Here is a 12,819-nt window from a genome sequence, read left to right on the forward strand (position 1 = left end):
TTGGTGGATTGCCTCTCAAGAGGGAAATTCAACATGAGAACCATCTTTAATAAGATGTCATTCTTCCAAATGAGGGCATGTGCAGGATGTTAGTTTTGTAAATGGAGGAAATGAAGATGCAGGTGCACGACTTGTTGGGCCAAGTAGTCATCAAACCTATCTCATCCTCATATGGTTATCCAATTGTGTTGGTGCCAAAGAAAGTTGGAAAATAGAGAATGTGTATGGATTATCGGACTCTCAATAATGAAAAACTGATATCATGTCCCTCGTATAGATGATTTTCTTGATCAACTAAAGAGTGCTATTTATTTCAACAAGTTGTGTTTCCAGTGGTTACCATTAGATTAGGATTGCAAAGTTTTATGTATGGAAAACTGCTTTCAATACCAAGCATGGACTATTTGAGTGGTTGGTAATTCCATTTGGGCTTTGCAATGGCCCAACTACATTCATGCATGCAATGAATGATGTATTTCAACCATTCTTAGATGAGTTTGTGCGTGTATACTTAGACGATATTCTTGTATTTAAAAAAACATGGGATGATCATGTAAAACATGTCAAGCAAGTACTGGATACTTTGCAAAAGGAGAAATTGTATGTAAAGTTTTCCACTTATTAATTTTGAAAAACCTCTTTGGTGTATTTGGGTCATATTGTTATAGGAGGTTAATTGAATATTGATCCTTCTAAATTTGATATAATTGTAGAATGTCCTAAACCTACAAATGTGATAGAAGTGAGAAGCTTCTTAGGACCAGTTCAGTACTGGAGAAGATTCATAGCTAACTTCTTAGTCATTTCATCTCCTTTAGATGCCCTAACCAATGTAAAGTAGGTCTTTCATCGGTGAGGAAAGCAATAGAATTATTTTGACACCTTGAAGGAAAACATTAGCATAATGGCCGTATTAGCCTTGCCAAACCTTCAATAGTCATTCAAGATCGAGACAGATGCCAATGGATATGCCATGGGTGCAATATTGATGCAACATTGTAAGCATGTTTTCTACCACTCTGAGACTTTTTCTCAAGTTGTTGTTAACTATCCTGCGTATCACAAAGATTTGTATGACTTGGTTCAAAGTTTCAAGGAATGGAATAATTACTTGATAGGTAAGGAAACTATAATACATACAGACCAGCAACCTTACAGTACCTATAGTGAAAAACCAAGTTACAACAACCTCATCAGTTTAGGTGGATCAAATTCCTTCAACAGATCCATTTGGTAATCAAATAAAAGAAGGTTACAAGTGGAAAATATGCTCTCTAGATCTCTTATTTCTTCATCTATTGTTTTGAAGAATGCTTATTTATCTCATGATAGATATGTTGAACAATATGCTACTGATGAATATTTTAAAGGTGTTTATAAGAGACTAACCCATGGATCATAGGTGGAGAACGATCATTTGCAAGACAAGTTTCTCTACCATCTTGGAAAGTTATGTATTACTGCAAGTGAAAGAGTCCATGTGATTTGAGAAGCTCACACTTCACTTTTTTCTGGTCAGTTTGGGGTAGGAAAAACCCTGGCTCATTTGGAAAGGTTTTGATATTGGCCTCAGATGAAAGAAATTGTAAATAATTATGTAAATGGGTGTGTGATGTGCTCTATTTGTAAGCTCACTAATAGAAAAGTTGGGGTTGTACACACCACTCCTTGTTCCTTCTCATCCTTAGGAGAGTATCTCCATCGATTTTGTAGGGGTGTTATATTTGTCAAAAAGGGATCGTGATTACTTGTATGTAGTAGTGGATAGGTTTAGCAAGATGTGTATCTTAATGCCATGTAAAAAGAGAAATATTGTTGAACAAACTACTCAACTTTTCTTTCATCATGTATGGGTCCATTTTGGATTGCCCACATCCATTCTCTCGAATGGAGATTCTTGACTCCTTGGAGAGTTTTGGACAATATTTTGGAGAATTATGGATACCAAGCTAAAGAGGAGTACGACTTCCATCCACAGATTGAAGAACAAACAAAGGTCGTCAACATAACATTGGTTTATTTATTCTGAGGGTATTGCAGCAAGCATCCTAAGGTATGGGATGAACAAATACATTATGTTAAACATGCATACAACAGGGCTTTGCACTCTTCTACTCAAAGTTCACCATTTGAGACATGCTTTAGGTACTTGCCAAAGTCACCCTTAGAATTGTTATTTGGGAAAGATGAGGATTCCAATGAATGAAGTGATGAAGAAAGAGCTAGAAATCTCATTCATAGGATCCAAAGGATACATCAAACAGTGCAATAACATTGGAGAAGCGCCACACATAGTATAAGGCCTGACATGAAAAGCACAAGGTTGATCATAAGTTCCAAGTTGGAGATAGAGTATGGATTCACATCAAGAAGGACAAGTTGAAGTGAGAAGGAAAAAAATTGAAACCAATTAGATATGGTCCATTCACCATCTTAGAAAAGATTGGGACAAATGCTTATCACATTTATCTTCTAGCTTATATGCAAATGTATTCTGTAGTCAATGTAGAGAACTTGAAACTTTATGAACCTGCCATGATCATGGATCCAAATGAGAGTGGTCCAGTTCCATCAATTGATGATTTTTCTATAGAATATTGGTAAAAGTTTCCTAAAGGAATCATTCTAGATAGAAGAACCGGGACTTCACGATGGGGAGATGTGGAGTACCTTTGAGTGCGTTTCAAAGGAATGCATCCCTGCAAGGCATGATGGATCAAAAGTGAGAAAGTGAGGCAGCAATTACCTCATGTACCTTTTGATTAATAAGGCTTTTGGAGGCCCAAAATCATCTCAGTGGAGAGGATCGATCTAGGAGGATCCACAAAATGATTAAAATTTAAAGTCCTCAAATCTCACAAAAACTATCACCAATCTGTATATCTCATCAAGACAATTATAATGGCATGAATGACACTTCAATATGAGTCGACATGACAAAGTTATGCTCATCTGATGTTTTTGGCAAACAATAAAATTTTTAGCAGTGACATTCCCACACGACATCACTAGAAGGCACCATGTGGCACCACCCAGAGAGTGCCATATGGCACAACTAAAGGCATTAGAAGAAATTTCAGCCTAAAAGTGGCCTCCTAAGGAAAAATAATAAAATAATAGTTAAAATAATAAAATAAGAGTTATGAATTTTGGAGGGAAAAGAAGAAAACTACTTTTTGTTACTTGTATTTTTGGATTATCTCCTTATCGGTTTACCCAAATTTCAAGTGTAGACACTCATTAGATGCATAATTAAATTCCACATCAATCAAGTACAACTTATGCATACTTTTGAGAAGACCTGCATTGATAAAAAGATTGAAGATACATTACAAAAGCATGTTCACCATGCCTTTTGGATGTATATTCAGTTTTTATCAATGTGGGTCCTCTCAAAAGTATGCATAATGGGTACTCGTTGGATGTGGAATTTAATTTTGCATCCAACAAGGGTCTACACTTGAAATTTGGGTAAACCTATAAGGAGATAAGCTAAAAATACAAGTAAAAAATGTAGTTTTCTTCTTTTCCCTCTAAAATATTTACGTGTACCTCTTTTTAAATTTAAAGGATTTTGATTGGTTTACATATTATGTCATGGAAATTAAGTGAAAATTTTATGGCCACTTTTAGGCTGAAATTTCCTCTAATGGTGCCACGTGTCACCCATAGAATGACCACATTGCATCATATTGGATGAATGACATGGTAGGACCACGTTGACTGGGCATACAAATGGGACAATGGGATGTGGCCAAATGGCCCAATCCAATGGCACCACGTGGCACCTAGATGGAAGAAAAATGGAACCCAAACAACCCACGATGGATATGTCACATGGAAATGGATAGTTTTCGGGATATGGCCAAATTTGGCAAGAGTCAACTAACCATGTTAGACATTGGCATTTGTTATAAACAATATATATATCAAACGAAAGTGGTTGGGGTCCACAGATTTGAACTCGGTACCCCCTCCAATGAACATACCCAAATATCACATGCCAACGACCTATACATTGGTAGATCTACTAGACCAAAGTTATATAGGCCCTTACCCATTAGATCGATGACCAGTCCATGGAGGAGAGAGAAGAAGGGTTGGGTGTATTAAATTTAAACACACAAGCTGAGAGGGGTTTTGTTCCCAAGTGGGCACAAAAATAGAGGAAAAACATTATGTGTTTTTTTGGGTATATTTTAGGGAATATTCATGGAATATTATAAAATGTTGTGGCACCTTGAAGATTCCTTGAGGGGTGCAGAGGTGAAAGTGATAGAACCGTATGAAGTTTATAGTAATTTTTCATGAAATTTGAGACAAATCCATTGGTGTAGTCAGAATTGGGATACAAGAAATGGACTTTTGGGTCATTCATAGATGTGAGGTACTCCCATGTATTTTTCCATGTAATTGGTATTATTTTGTTGAGATAATATATAGGCATCCCCACTTTTAAGTTGGGCTTGGAGACATAGCTCACATATTGTGGGTGAACTTCGTTAACAAATCTTGGTGCCTTGCCTATGTTGCCTTCTTTTTATGTTGTTTCTTCATAGATGTTGCATTTATGGTATTTTCATGCTCTTTAAGGAATTATATTTAACATCACTAAAGGAAATATCTTGGATCATCCCATCTCTCTCTCCCTCTCTCCACCTTTCCCTCCCTCCCTTTATCTCTCTTTGTTGAATTTTGTGCAACTAAGCGAGAAATTTCCCTAGAAAAACACTTTGTGAGTTAACTCCTTTCATCCTTGAAGCAAATTATTTCTCAAGTGAAAAATATTTTTACAAGTGCAAAACTTATTTCAAAATTATTTTATAAAGGTATTTTGACATGTGCAAAATAAAATCACTTGAGTGATCTAATTCGACATGTGCAAAAATGGATCACTCTAGGAGCTTCGAAAAACCTAATTTGAGTTAGGGATTTTGTCTTAAAGATTCCTATATATTGAAGAGAAACCTTCATTGGCAACACATTGAGTTATCCCTCTCTTTCCTGGTGATCTAGCTCTCGCATTGGTGATCAAGCCCTCGCATCAGTAATTTATCTCTCTTATTGCTAGCAGATCTATTGTAGAATTGCATATCTCTAATTATCAGTGGCAGATATCTTATCATCATTGGAATATATCTTATTATAAATGGCATATCTCTGGTTATCAATGGCAAATCTATTATCATCATTGGCAAATATCTTATTATCAGTGGCATATCTCTGATTATCCATGACATATCTCTTATCATTGGCATATCCCTTATTATCAGTGGCAAATCTCTTATCATCATTGGCATGTCTATTATTATCAGTGGCAAACCTTTGATTATCAATGGAATATCTCTTGTCATCACTGGTGATCTCTTTTGCATTGGTGATAAATCCTTTGCATAAGTATTTTATCTCTCTCAATGTTAGCAGATTTATTGGAAGCCTACTATTTCGTTTCATCATTGGCAGATCTAGTGGAGATTTCACTCTCGCATTTCTAGAGATTTCTTTCTTGCATTATTGTTTGGTAGATTTCATATTATTGGAAATATCTCTATCTTGTATTATCATTGGTGGTAGATCTCCCTTGTATCAGTTTTTGCAGATCTCCTATTCACACTTGTAATCTTTGTTGAAGGATTGAAGTCTCTGTTATTCTACATTTGTGATCAGATCTCACACTTTAGAATATTTGTCTTAGTTTGAAAAGGGGTAATGTTGTTGTCATTGGGAAGAGAGTTTTGTACTCTTCTTATGTATATCTGTTGAACATGTGATGAAGATCTAATAGAAGAATATTCTTAAAGGGTTTTCCCCCACAATGGGGTTTTTCCCTGGTCTTGGACCAAATTTGTTGTCTTATTATTCATTGATTGTCTTCTATATGGCTATTGGTCACTATCTACACTTAAAAGTTGAAGATTTAAGATAATTAATTTAAAATTTACAAAATTTAACATGGTATCGGACTTGTGGTGAAGATAAGCTCAAGAACAGTAAGCTGAAGGAAATTATCTTCTGAGTGACCTTATTTGCTGCTCAAAATACAACAGTAGGTCAGTTCATATAGATACACCCTTCTTCAAGGACAACACGGAATTGATAGGGGCTTCAAATTACACTACTTGGAATCTCAGGCTAGACATAAACTTGGATGGAGAATATGTTCTAGAGTATGTTCAAGGAGGCGTACCCCAGCCTCCTGAGAATTCCCCTATTACTGCTAAAGCAAGATACAAGGAAGGTGAGATCAAAGGCCACAAAATTATTATTGATTCTTTGAAAGATTATCTTCTTACATGTATCTCCAAACTACAGACATATAAGGAAATGTATGACAATACTGTTGGCATGTTTGAAGTCCAAAATCTAAATCACGTCCTTGAATTGAAGAAACAACTCAAAGATATCAAATTGAATAAAGGAGAATCTATTCAGTCTTATTTTTAAGTATTAGTAAACTCAAGGACCAAATTTTGTCTGATTGCGAGCCCTTGTCTGATAGGGAATTGGTACACCCAACCCTTGATGGAATTCCTGGAGTTTGGGAAGTATTCATTACTACTATCATCAATAAAAATGTTCTCCCAACTTTTTATGAATTGATCGGAACATGCAAGCAGGAAGAATCAAGGATGATTTCAAGAGGGAAAATTCAAAGACATGAAGAGGGAGAACCATCTGCCTTCAATGCACAAGCAAAGAAGAAGAAAGGAAAGAGAAAATCATCTAAGCCAAAGTCCAAGCCCAACTTTTTCAAGAAGAGCATGAGGAGTGTTGAAAGCTTTAAGTGTCACAAGCATGGGAATTATGCTCAAGATTATGCAAAAATAGGATCCTCTTATTATCAAAGAACTATCAACAACTACAATAATGAGTCTCCTGATTGAAAAAGGAGGTATTACAGAGGAAGAATTTATGAAGGAAGAAGCAATGTTCGCAGTGATTGTGATCAAGAGCCCCGTCCTCAAAAGAGATATAGAAATACAAGGTTTGAAAATAATGTTGTTGCTTATCAATCTGAGTACTTTCTGATTTCAACTTTGTCTAGAGCTTCTCCTCCATGTTCTTTAGATAGTTGGTTAGCGAATAATCATGCCTCTACGCACTTCTCTGGTTATAAAGAAGTCCTCTCTAATTTGGTTGAGAGGGAGACTCGTTTAAACATTATCCTTGGAGATAACACTACATACCTTGTAAGAGGGTTTGGTTTAGTTTCTTTTCATTTTGATATTAGAGAAACTATTCACCTTAAGGATGTTTTATATGTACGTAGTCTAAAGAAAAATCTTGTATGTATATCTACCCTAGAAGATAAAGAAATGAAGGTAGCCTTTATAAAAGGAAAGGTCTTAACCTGGCCAGAGAAAACAAACATGAAAAATTCTTTTACTCTTCGATCGAGAGTCGAAGGGCTTTACAAGATCAATGGGAGACCTATTAAAGTTATGGCTCAAGAATGAAATTTCAATCTGAATGATTTATGGTACCGCTAATTTACTCATCTTTATTATAAGGCACTGCCCAAAGTAAAGAAGATGATTTATGGAATGCCAGAAATCCAATCAAAACCTGTTGGTGTTTTCCCTAATTATGAAAGTGGAAAGAAAACGAGAGGGACTTTCCCCTCCAGCAGTACCAAAACTGATGACATCCTGCATCTAATTCATTCAGAATTGTGTGGAGCTATGCCAATAACATCCATAGGTGGATATTTGTATTATATCACCTTTGTGGATGGTTTCTTTAGAAAAACGTGGATATACTTTCTAAAGAGCAAAGATGAGGTCTTTTATATGTTTAAAAAATTCAAATCATTGATTGAAAACCAAAATGGAAAGAAAATCAAAGTCTTCAGATCAGATAATGGAGGAGAATTCATTGACTTTTGCAGAGAAGTTGGTATCAAGAAAGAGACCATTATACCATATAATCCTAAAGAAAATAGTGTGGCTGAAAGAAAGAATAGAACTATCATGGAGGTTGCTCGTGCCATGCTACATGATCAGAATGTGCCAAGGTTCCTATAGGGAGAATCTTCCAACACTATCGTATATGTACATAACAGTACTCCTCATCGAGAATTATATGACAAGACTCTTGAAGAAGTATTCATGGAAAATAAACCTGATGTCAATCATTTAAGGATCTTTCGTTGTCTTGTTTATTTTCATGTAACAGAAGAAAAGAGGAACAAGCTTGAGGCTTTAGTAAAGAAAGGTATGTTTGTGGACTATTGTGAAATTTTTAAAGCATTTAGAATTTATATACCTAGTCAAAGAACAATAGACTTCAACATAGATGTAACATTTGATGAAGATGTAACTCTTGAAAAAGTAGGAATTAGTCCTCCTTCTATCTATTCTAAAGAAACAAATGATGATGTTGATCCCTCTACTCATGAAACTGATTATGAGGACCTAGATGAACCTGTTGAGCCTATGGATCCATTAGATACTCCTCCATATAGGAAAAGGCCTCTATGGCTTCATGATATTCTAAAGGATGCTAAAAGATATATTGCTCCCAGGGGCACTTTTAGAGAAAGCAAGAAGCCCATTCGATATCAAAACTATGTTGTTGCTATGAGTTATATCATACAAAGTGAACCTCAATCATTTGAAGAAGCAATAAAGTACCAAGTATGGAAGAATGCCATGACAAAGTACTGTGAATCCATTATGAAAAATGATGTATGGGAAGTTGTTCCTAGACCTTAGGGAAAATCAGTTGTGACTTCAAATTGGTTGTTCAAAATAAAACATGGCATGGATGGAAGTATTGAAAAATATAAAGAAAGATTTGTGGCTCGAGGATTCTCTCCAAATGAGGGAATTGATTATGAAGACATATTTATCATGTTTCTCGCTATACCACCATTCACTCTATTATTTCTTTAGTTGCTATTCAAGGGTGGAATCTCCATTAGATGGATGTCAAGACAACCTTTCTCCATGGTGCTCTTCAGGAGGAAGTATACGTTGAACAACCTCAAGGATTTAAGGTACATGACAGAAGAACCCATGTATGCAGATTGAGAAAGCACTCTATGGCTTAAAGAAAGCCCCCAACTCTTGGTATTCTCACATTGACAAATACTTGGTAAAATTGGGATTCATGAGGAGGAGTGTTAATCAAAACCTCTACTTCAAATTTGTACAAGGTATGCCTTTGATTTTGGTATTATATGTTGATGATTTGTTTTTGAAAGGTAATGAACCTCTGATGATTCAGCGTAAGAGGGATATTGCCTCTAAATTTGAAATGAAATGCCTTGGGATGATGTACTTCTTTTTAGGCCTAGAGGTGTAGCAGAGACCTGATGAAATTATTCTCTCCCAAGGGAAGTATGTTGTAAAGTTATTGGAAAGGTTTGGAATGGTAGAGTGCAAATCCATGAGCACTCCCATGGAGATGAACTTCGAGAAACCTTATGGTGATGAAGATGGACTTGATTTATCTGATCCATCTGAGTATTGTTAATTGATTGGAGCATTGATGTTCCTAGTGAATACTCGTCTTGATATTTGTTATGTTGTAAGCACCTTGAGTCAATTCATGACCAAGCCTTTACATAATCAATGGGTTGCTACTAAAAACGTGCTTAGATATATACATGGGACAATTAACTTTGGTCTTTGATATATTGCTAGAATTATAAAGTTGCATGGTTATATGGATGTTGATTTGCTAAGAAATATTATTGATGGAAAAATAACTTTAGGATGTTGTTTCATTTTGGGATCCGTCATGATCTCTTGGATGAGCAGAAAATAGAAATCAATCTCTCTTAGTTTTGTTGAAGCTGAGTATATTGTTTCTAGCTTACCTAATTGTGAAGTTTTATAGTTAAGAAAACTCTTTGAGAGTTATTTGAGCAAGTCCTGGCTACTACAATGATATTTTGTGATATTATGAGTGGGATCTAATTGTCTAAGAATCTCTTATTTCACGACAAATCCAAGCACATTGAAATCAGATATCATTTCATTCGAGATATGGTACAGAGAGGAGCAGTGAGACTCCACCATATTCAGATTGATGATAAAATTGATGATATACTTACCAAAGCATTGTCGAAGAAGAAATTTCTAGTCTTCAGAGATATGCTTGGGTTGAGGGATGTACCCCTTCCAGGTCTAGGACATGGTTGATCAAGAACACTGAGATGTGTGCTCTTCCCCCCTGGTTGAGCTCCCAGGGATGAGAAATTGAGCTAGTGAGCTTCTGGGGATGAGGGACCTCCAATCAATAGTATGCCCCAATCATGCATCTTGTTTCCTACCCATCTAGCCAATGGGTGTTGGCTACTTGAGATCAGATTGTGATCCTTACCAGTCATGGTAAGTATTTTCTCGCTCAAGTTTGAAGATGCTAGTGTTCTTGAATTATTATGGATTCTTAGCCTATGTGCTGACCTATTATGGATTCTTAGCCTCATTGGTTGAGCAATGGTTTCTTAGTCTTAATGATTGAGTGGTATTCATTTTGGGTGGTAGCATGAGTCTCCCCAATGGTATTTGTTCCAGGTTGTAGCATGTTGCTCCCTAATGTCAGGTGGAAGCATCTGGCTCCCTAATGATATTTAGGCCAGGTTGGAGCTTGAGACTCCTCGGTAATGGTTTCTTAGACTTTATTTGGCTAAGCTTAGATTTAGGGTGGTAGCTGAGGCTTCCTTGCCATGAGTATTCTTCTTTAGATTCGATAATGTTCAACATGAGCCATGATGATTTGACAAGTACAACAATTTTGACACTATTGATGGAAATTCCTCCCTAGTTGAGAGGGAATGTTGAATTTTGTCCAACTAAGGGAGAAATTTCCCTAGAAAAACACCCTATGAGTTAACTCCTTTCAGGCTTGAAGCAAATTATTTCTCAAGTGAACATTATTTTTATAAGTGAAAAAATTATTTCAAAATTGTTTTGTAAAGGTATTTTGACATGTGAAAAATAAAATCACTAAAGTGATGTAATTCAACATGTGCAAAAATGGATCACTCTAGGAGCTTCCAAAAACCTAATTCAAGTTAGGGATTTTGTCTTAAACATTCCTATATGTTGAAGAGAAGCCTTCATTTGCAACACATCAAGTTCTCTATCTCTTGCTTTGGTGATGTAGCTCTCGCATTGGTGGTCAAGCCCTCGCATCAGTAATTAATCTCTCTTATTGTTAGCATATCTATTGTAGATTTGCAGATCTGTGATTATCAACGACATATCTTTTATCATCATTGGAAGATCTCTTATTAAAGGTGGTATATCTCTGATTATCAGTGGAAAATATATTATCATCATTGGAAGATATCTTATTATCAGTGGTCGATCTCTAATTATCAGTGGCATATCTCTTATCATTATTGGAAGATCTCTTATTATCAGTGGCAAATATTTGATTATCATTGGCAAATATCTTATCATCATTGGTAGATCTCTTATTATCAGTGGCATACCACTGATTATCAGTGGTAGATCTTTTTTCATCACTGGTGATCTCTTTCACATTGGTGATAAATCCTTGCATCAGTATTTTATCTCTCTCACTGTTAGCAGATTTATTGGAAGCCTGTTATTTTGTTTCATCATTGGCAGATCTAGTGGAGATTTCACTCTCGTATTTCTGGAGATTTATTTCTTGCATTATTGTTTGGAAGATTTCATATTATTGGCAAGATATTTATATTGTATTATCATTAGTGGAAGATCTTTGTTGTATCATTTTTTGCAGATCTCCTATTCGCACTTGTAATATTTGTTGAAGGATTAGAGGATCTATTATTCTACATTTGTGATCAGATCTCACACTTCAAAATATTTGTCCTAGTTTGAAAATGGGTAATGTTGTTGTCATTGAGAAAAGTTGTTTATACTTTGCTTATGTATCTCTGTTGAAAATTTAGTGAATATCTAATAGAAGAATATTCTTAAAGTGTTTTCCCCCATAGTTGGGTTTTTCCCTGGTCTTGGACCATGTCTGTGGTCTTATTGTTCATTAATTGTCTTCTATATGGCTATTGGTTATTTTTTTCACTTAAAGGTTGAAGATATAAGATAATTAATTTAAAAAGTTGCAAAATTTAACATTCTCTTATTCCCTCTCTCTCCTCCGAACATCTATATCTATATCTCCCTCTATCTCTCCTTCTTTGTCTCTCTATCTCAACCCCCAAAACACACACACTCTCTCTATATTTCTCCATATCTACCTATCTCTCCCTCTATTTCTTCTCCCCTCCACCCCCCTCCATCTATATCTCTACCTCCCTTTGTTTCTCCTTATTTTTCTCTCTATCTCACCCCCAAAACATACACACTCTCTCTCTTCATATCTATCTATCGCTCTCTCCCTACCTCTATCTCTCTTCCCCTTTAATCTTTCTCTCTCTCTCTTCCCTCCTTCTCTCCTCTCTCCCTCACTCTCTCTCCATATCTCCCTTGTCACTCCTCTCTCTTTTCATTTTTTCTTGCCTCCCTCTCTATCTCCCCCTCCTCCTCTCCTTCTCTCTCTTGAGTCCTCCGTCTCCCTTTATTTCACACCTCCTTTATCTCTCCCCCCCATCATTATCCTTCTCTTTCTGTCCACCCTCCAACTCTGCCACTATCTCCCCCTCCAACCCCATCTCCATCTCCCTCCCTCTCTCCTTCTCCCACTCTCCCCCATCTCTCTCTGTGTGTATCTCCCTCATGTTCTTTGTCTCTTTCTTCTTCCCTCTCTCTCCCCCTACCATCTATATCTATATCTCCCTCCATATCTCCTTATTTTCTCTCTATATCACCCCCCAAAACACACACACACACACTCTCTTCATATATATCTATCTCTCCC

The sequence above is a fragment of the Pinus tabuliformis genome, chromosome 5_1 (genome assembly GCF_031772625.1).
Source record: "Pinus tabuliformis cultivar Carrire ecotype Pingquan chromosome 5_1, CPIR1, whole genome shotgun sequence".
Taxonomy (NCBI): domain Eukaryota; kingdom Viridiplantae; phylum Streptophyta; class Pinopsida; order Pinales; family Pinaceae; genus Pinus; species Pinus tabuliformis.